Source organism: Sus scrofa, chromosome 14, assembly GCF_054392235.1.
Source record: "Sus scrofa isolate SSC_HxYL_T2T_F1_AM1 chromosome 14, Sscrofa_HxYL_maternal_Yorkshire_Landrace_v2.0, whole genome shotgun sequence".
NCBI classification, from domain to species: domain Eukaryota; kingdom Metazoa; phylum Chordata; class Mammalia; order Artiodactyla; family Suidae; genus Sus; species Sus scrofa.
The window spans coordinates 114,384,170-114,392,486 of NC_139396.1; positions in this window are offsets into that span (position 1 = coordinate 114,384,170).

Genomic DNA, 8,317 nt, shown 5'->3' on the forward strand with positions numbered 1-8,317 from the left:
TATTGCAGGGCTCCAAATAAGGAGTCCAGGCAGCTAGTGCGCAAAAGGCCTAAACTCATTGATGGCTTTTAGACGAGGGTTTTAAAGACAGGGTGAGGGAGGGGAGACTGTGGGGTGTGTGATCTGCTCATAGACATTCTTCTGATTGGTTGGTGGTGAGGTAATCAGAGTCAACATCATCAATCTGCTTCCAACCCATCTAAGGTCTACTTGCTTGTGGGCATACAGTTAATTTCTCCCACCTGATGGAGGTTTCGGTATCTGCAGAACAGCTCAAAGGATGGCTCAGAATATTAACTATGTTCCTTGAGAAGGAACTAAAGGTCTCTGACTTCTTTTAATGGCTAGACTGTTACTTTGTCTTGCTTGATGGTTTTCCTTTCTTCATTTTCTCACTTTGATTAAATTTACTCTTTGGAATTGGGGGAAGGCTTGGGGAGTATGTTTGGGATGACTAAGCTTAAAATAGGCACTATCAGTCATAATTAATTCACTTGGGGTGTGGAGCTAGAACACCTCAAAGGGTTAGGCATTCATCCCCTAGAAATTAAGACAAGAAGCTTGGGCAACAGTTGAAAGAAAGATGATTGTAAATATATAACCAAAGCAGAAGTTACTATACAGTTAACTACTAATTGCAGCCCTGACTTTCTGAACAATGCCTGATGATTCCTCCAGCAGTGCTCATGAAGCTGCCCAGTCACCCATGTTTCAGTTATTGACCAATGACTAGTAACCATACAAGAAAAATGATGGGGAAAATATGGATTAGCTTGAGAAAGTGGGGTTGTAGCTGGTTCATTCTGATCAAAGGTAACCTGAAGCAGTTAACTGGACATAGATAACAAGGAAGAAACATGTTAACTTTGGGGAAACAAAGCTAATCTCTAATAAGGAATGAAGGAGGGCAACAGATTGAGACTTGCCTTCCTTCAAGAAACGGTCCAAGAATATTTGACTCCAACCTCAAGCAGTACACATGGAATGATTAGGGTGGTGACTGAGCACCATCTGCCCTTTGGCATTGCATAATACCCTCACTTGTTTAAATACCATAAGATGGTATCACAAGTGGTGTGTGCTTCAGTGATGTCTAGAATGATGAATGCCTCCCAGTTCCTCCTGCCTTAAAAGATTATAGCTGAGCATCTGTTCTAGATTTGACTCCTGGTCATGGTGCAGCGGAAATGAATCCGACTAGGAGCCATGAGGTTGAGGGTTTGATCCCTGGGATCGCTCAGTGGATTAAGAATCTGGCGTTAGCGTGAGCTGTGGTTAGATCACAGAGGCGGCTCAGATCCCGTGTTGCTGTGGCTGTGGTGTAGGCCAGTGGCTACAGCTCCAATTAGACCCCTAGCCTGGGAAGCTCCATATGCCACAAGTGCAGCCCTAAACTAAAAAAAATATATATTGCAAAATGGTTCCTCTCCAGAATTCAATAATTCTGTCACCAATTTAGCAAAAAAACCTAGGTTAAAGATTATTTGTTGAGTACTTGGGACAAGATTTTACAGTTCTTAAAATTCTTACCTATTCAGTGAATGCGGTTACTTTCTCCATGGATTGTTTAAGATCTTAAGATCAAAATACTAGTGAATATGTGATTATTACCTGTAGTCACACTTCTACATTACAGTCTTTTTAATTCTTCCTTTCTCATTCCCCATCCTGATAGCAAGAGTTAGGGAATAAAAAGAAATATGGAGGTTCACTTTTGCACCTCCATGACCTTTCTCATTGTACTTTAATTGGCAAGAAAGGGTCATGACAGCATTCATGAAGTGCAAGGCTGAACCCCAGGTAAGGAGAGCAAAGGAAAGTCCAAAGCAACATGCCCAAAGTAGTTGTGAGAGTAAAACTGGCATTGGGTTGGTACCTGAGAGCAGATGATACCAACAAGTAGGTTCAAGAGGTAGAGATGGGAAAAGCTAATACATAGGGAGTATGTGGCAACTGATCAGCAGGGTCTACAGAAATCATTCAGGGTTTGGTCAGCTGAGCAAAATGGCAAGGAAAAAAGACTAGAAAACATTCTTTGGTTAAATATCTCCCTCGACAGCATTAAAATACTATTTTTTACATTTATAAAAAGTCACATGAGTACCCACTGTGGCTCAGCAGTAACAAACCCAACTAGTATCCATGAGGACATGGGTTCGATTCCTAGCCTCACTCAGTGGATTAAGGATCCAGCATTGCCGTGTGCTTTGGTATAGGCTGCAGATGCGGCTCAGATCCTGCATTGCTGTTGATGTGGCTCTGGCTGTGGCTAGCAGCTGTAGCTCTAATTCAACCCCTCGCCTAGGAATGTCCATAGGTGCAGCCATTTAAAAAAAAAAAAAGCAATAAAGAGAACAAGAAAAAAACCACTAGTAAACAGAAGGTCTCACCAAAAATTTGAAATATAGAAGGATGATAGATAGCTATTGTATCAGAGCAGAAGTAGGGGCCTAAGGATAAGGACAAGAAGGAGCCAGCTTGGCTACAGGCTCAGAAATGCTTAATACTGTGGAGGATAGAAGCGAAACATGAAGAGAAAGCAGTGGAATTAATATCCAGTTGAATATAGGACATTCCCTTCATTCCATACACACTTGCCCTCTTCCCCAACCCCTATGCCCTGTTACTCAGGGATTTACTGTCCAACAAGAGATGGGAAAACTCCTCACTGTAGAAAGTGAATGACCCTAAGGAACAGACCTGTATTCCGGCTTTTGTAAATCCAACAGTAAAGCAGTTACCTTCTAGCTCCAATACATTTATAACAGCTTCAAAATTCATGAGATAAAAAATGATTAAACTGAAATAACTATAGGCAAATTATCAATTATAGTTAGATATTTGAATACTCTCACATAACTGATAACACAAATGGTCAGAAAATCATTAAGATACATAAGATTATCAGCTAACTTGACTGACATTTATAGAATATATTCCAACATAATAGCATAAAATATTCTTTTCAAGTTCATATACATTATGGGCTATAAAACAAGTTTCAAATGACTTAGAACAGAAATCATACAAGGTATATTCTATCACCAGAACAAAATTATATTAGAAGTTGCTATAATAAGATACCTGAAGGGTCAGTCAGCATCATTTAGAAATTAATAGCTCTTAAAATAAGCCAAGGGATAAAGAGGAAGTAACAATGAAAATCTGAAAATATTTTGAACTGAATGAATATATCAAAATTTGTGGGGTGCAGCCAAAGCAAAATGGAATTATATTAATAAATATGCCAATAAATTCCAAAACTTAGTTGAAATAGAAAAAGTCTTTGAATGTTACAAACTACCAAAGCTCATTCAAGAAGAAAGAGAAAATCTGAGTAGCTTTATTAAATACAATTTGTAGCTGACAACCTTCCCACACAAAAAAAGTTCAGGCCAAATGGTACGAGTGAATTCTACCAAACATTTAACAAAGATGTAGTAAGAATTCTACACAAACTCTTCTAAGAGTAAACACTTTCCAACTTATTTTATGAGCCAATATACCCACATACCAAAGTCGTATAAAGATATCACAAGAAAATCACACATCAGCATGTCTCATGAACGTAAATGCAAAAATTTATTTTAAAAATAGCAGCCATAAGATCTGTACCCCTCTCCTGAACTCTTGAGTAGTTGACAGAGGGATACTTTCTTAGTGGATTAATTAAAGTTTGCTCAGGGATCAGTTCCACTCTTCCAGATATGTATAATTCGACCCAATTTTAGATGAGATGGAGGATCTGGTGCAGGGGAGTGGGGGAATGGAGGGTAAGGAGGGAATGAATTGGACATTCAGTGGGCTGTAGGTTGATTTGGGGACTGTATGTGTCCCCCCAAAAGTCGTATGTTGAAGCCCTATCCCTAGTATGGCTGTATTTGGGGGTGAGGCCTCTAAGGTTAAAAGAGGTCGTAAAGGTGGAGGCCTTGATCCAATAGGATTAGTATCCTTATAAGAAAAAGACACGAGAGACATCTCTATTACTCACTCTATCTCCCTGCCTCTTAACCCCCTACAAGCACACATGGAAGAAAAGCCATGTAAGGACACAGTGAGAAAGCAGCCATCTGCAAGCCATAAACAGTCCTCACCAGAAACCAAATCTTCCAGCATCACAATCTGGGGCATGTAGGCTTCACAACTGTTAAGAAAACCAATTTCTGTCATTTAAGCCACTCATTCTATGGTATTTTGTTATTACAGCCTGAGCAGATTTGGGTGCCACAGCAGATTTGTGAAGAGGGGTGCAACTAAAACAAATACCTAAAAATGTGGAAGTGACTTTTGATCTGGATGATGGGCAGAGACCAAAAGAGTTTTGAGGTGAATGCTAGAAAAAGCCTAGCTTGCCTTGAAGGCACTGTCGGTAGAAATGTGAATATTAAGGACAATTCGGGTGAGGACTCAGAAAGAAAAGAGGGAAGCTATAAAAGAAAGCTTCTATCATCTGAGAGAATCACCAAGAACAGAATGAACAGAATGTCAGTAGAAATATGAACATTAAAAGCCATTCTGGTGAGGTCTCAGATGGAAAAGAAAAACATGTTATTGGAAACTAGAAGAAAATAGATCCTCGCTATAAAGTGGCAAAGAACTTGTCTAAATTGTGTTCTAATGTTTTGTGCAAGATGGGACTTTTGAGAAATGAAACTGGATATTTAGCCTATGAGTTTTTTTTCTTTTCTTTTTTGGCTTTTTGGCTTTTTGCCATTTCTTGGGCCACTCCTGGGGCATATGGAGGTTCCCAGGCTAGGGGTCTAATCCGAGCTATAGTCACCAGCCTACACCAGAGCCACAGCAACGCCATATCCAAGCCTCGTCTGTGATCTACACCACAGCTCATGGCAACGCCGGATCCTTAACCCACTGAGCAAGGCCAGGGATCAAACCTGCAACCTGATGGTTCCTAGTCGGATTCGTTAACCACTGCGCCACGACGGGAACTCCCAGCCTAGGAGATTTCTAACCAAAATGTTAATGGTGCAACCTGGATCCTTCTAACTGCTTATAGCAAAATGTGAGAGGAGAAAGATGAAATGAAGAAAGAATAAGCAAAAGAAATCAGAGCTTAAAGATTTGGAAAATTCACAGTCTCAGAAAATTTGAAAAAGTCCCATTTTCAATGAGAATTGAAAGTTCTCAATTTTCAGATTATATAAATTAGAAAACATGTTCTGAGGCGAACTGCAAGGGTATGGATAAGGAGGTTAAGAGATTATATGAGCTGTCAGTTTGAACAGAAGGGGACAGAGATGGGATGCAATGAAGGAAGGTTGTCAGACTTTTTAGATTCTACAGAATATAAGCAATTTTTCTTTCTTTTTTTTTTTTTTTTTGGCTTTTTGGCTTTTTGGCTTTTTAGCTTTTCTAGGGCAACCTCATGGTTCCTAGTTGGATTTGTTAACCACTGTGCCACAACGGGAACTCCACAGAATATAAGCAATTTTTCAAGAAAAGGGAAGAAAGATATGGATTTTGAGTGCCAGGGCCTGGATGTTAAGGACGAAATGATTACGTCTCCTTTCAAATTCATATGTTGCAGCACTGACCACACAGCATGGCTGAACTTAGAGACAGAGTCTCTAAGTAATTAAGGTTAAATGAGGTCAAAAGGCTGGAGCCCTGATCCAAGAGGATAAGTGTCTTATAAGAAGACACAGGACTGGAGTTCCCATTGTGGTGCAGTGGTGAACGAATCCGACTAAGAACCATGAGGTTGCAGATTCCATCCCTGGCCTTGCTCAGTGGGTTAAGGATCCGGCGTTGCCATGAGCTGTGGTGTAGGTTGCAGACGCGGCTCAGATCCCGCGTTGCTGTGGCCCTGGCGTAGGCCGGTGACTACAGCTACGATTAGACCCCTAGCCTGGGAACCTCCATATGCCACAGGAGTGGCCCGAGAAATGGCCAAAAGACAAAAAAAAAAAGAAGAGACAGGAGTTCCTGTCGTGGTGCCATGGTTAATGAATCCGACTAGGAACCATCAGGTTGTGGGTTCGATCTCAGGTTGCGGGTTCAATCCCTGGCCTTGCTCAGGGGGTTAATGATCCGGCATTGCCGTGAGCTGTGGTGTAGGTTGCAGACGAGGCTCAGATCCTCCATTGCTGTGGCTCTGGTGTAGGCCGGCAGCTACAGCTCTGATTAGACCCCTAGCCTGGGAACCATCATATGCGGCGGGAAGTGGCCCTAGAAAAGGCAAAAGACAAAAAAAAAAAAAAGAGAGAGAGAGAGAGACAACAGGGGAGTTCCCATTGTATCTCAGTACTTAAGAACCTGACCCAATGTCTGTGAGGATGTGGGTCCAATTCCAGGCCTCCCTCAGCAGATTAAGGATCTGGCATTGCCATGAGCTGTGGTGTGGGCTGCAGATGCGGCTTCAGATCCTGCATTGCTGTGGCTGTGGCATAGACCGGCAGCTGTAGCTCCAATTCCACCCTAGCCTGGGAACTTCTATATGCTGCTGGTGTGGTCCTAAAAAATAAGAGTGAACAGTGAGTTCCTGCTGTGGTGCAGGTTAAGACCTGGTGTAGTCTCTTTGGCAGTGTGGGTTCAATCCCTAACCTAGCACAGTGGGTTAGGGATCCTGCATTGCAGTAACAGAGAGCTTGTCCTCATTCCCCTCCCCTACTTGCATGCATACACTGAAGAAAGGCCATGTGAGGACATAGAGCCCTCCTCACCAGAAATCAAATTTGCCAGTGCCTTGATCATGGATTTCTAGCCTCCAGAGCTGTAAGAAAATAAATGCCTTTCTTTAAACCGCACAGTCTGTGCATTTTGTTATGGCAGAACACTAATACAGAACGATATATATTCCCAACTCTTTTTTTTCTTTTTCTTTTTTTTTTTTTTTGTTCTTTTTGTTTTTTGTTCTTTTTTTTCTTTATATTCCCAACTCTTATTCCACTCTCAGTAAATCCACAGGGTCTTCAAAAACTATACCAAAAGGTGGAGAGACCATGATCCTAGGATCTGAAGGAGGAGGGGTTTTGGCTGGTAGGTCGTCAAATGATTCCCAGCTCTGTATGACTCCCAGAAATTGTTTGTCTTACAGTTCCCCAGTAATTGTTCCTTTATCAGCTGCTGGTTTTTGCCAGGCCTCAAAGAGTCTTGCAGACTGGTACTCAGATTTTTCAAGCTCTTTTTATGCTATCTCCCTCTTCAGTTTCTACCCCACATATTACAGCTGCCTTGAGCTCCCTGAACTCTGAAATATCTCTTTATTCAGTAAGGGCATGTTTGGAGTTATCCCTATGTAGGCCATACATGGCCTGGGAATTTCCTCCTGCGGTCCTGGAGCAACTGTAAGAAGAATTGACATATGCCGATTAGATCTCTCATACTGACTATTTTCAAAAGTTTTCTTCCCTGTATGTGTTTGCTGGTGTTGAGAGAAATTTGGTTTCCTGAAGATTTCCCCTCCCTCGATACATTCAAAGTTTTTTTCTCCTCTGTGAGTTCTTTCAGTATGAATGGGGAATAACTTCTGGCCAAAATTATTCCCACACTCATAGTATTTCTTCCCCATGGTAACTCTATGGTGTTTATATTTAGAGCTAACTTTTCACCAAAAGACCACCTCCCATTAAATTCACAGTGATTCATAAAATCAGACATGAGATCAATAAAATAGAGATTCAAAAAACAATAGAAATATATCAGTAAAACCGAGAGCTGGTTCTTTGAAAGGGTAAACAAAACTGACAAACCTCTGACCATATTTACCAAGAAGAAGAGAAAAAGACCAAATAAAATAAGAAATGAAAAAGGAGAAATCTCAACAGATACTTCAGAAATACAAAAAAAATTGTAAGAGAATACATGAACAATTATATGCCAACAAATTTGACAACCTAGAAGAAATGGACAACTTTCTAGAGACATAGAGTCCACCAAAACCGAATCCAGAAGAAATAAATCATTTGAACAGATCAATCACCAAAATGAAATTGAATATTAATAAAAACTCTCCCATAGTTCCCGTCATAGCTCAGCAGAAACAAATCCAACTAGGAACCAAGAGGTTGCGGGTTTGACCCTTGGCCTCACTCAGTGGGTTAAGGATGAGACATTGCTGTGGGCTGTGGTGTAGGTCGCAGACGTGGCTCGGATCCCGCGTTGCTGTGGCTGTGGAGTAGGTTGGCAGCTATCGTTCCAATTGGACCCCTAGAATGGAAACCTCTATATGCTGCAGGTGCTACCCTAAAAAGACAAAAAAAAAAAAAAAAACCCACAAAAAAACCAACTAGACCTAATCACACTTACAAGCTTTTACACAGCAAAGGAAATAATAATAATAATAATAATAATAATAAAA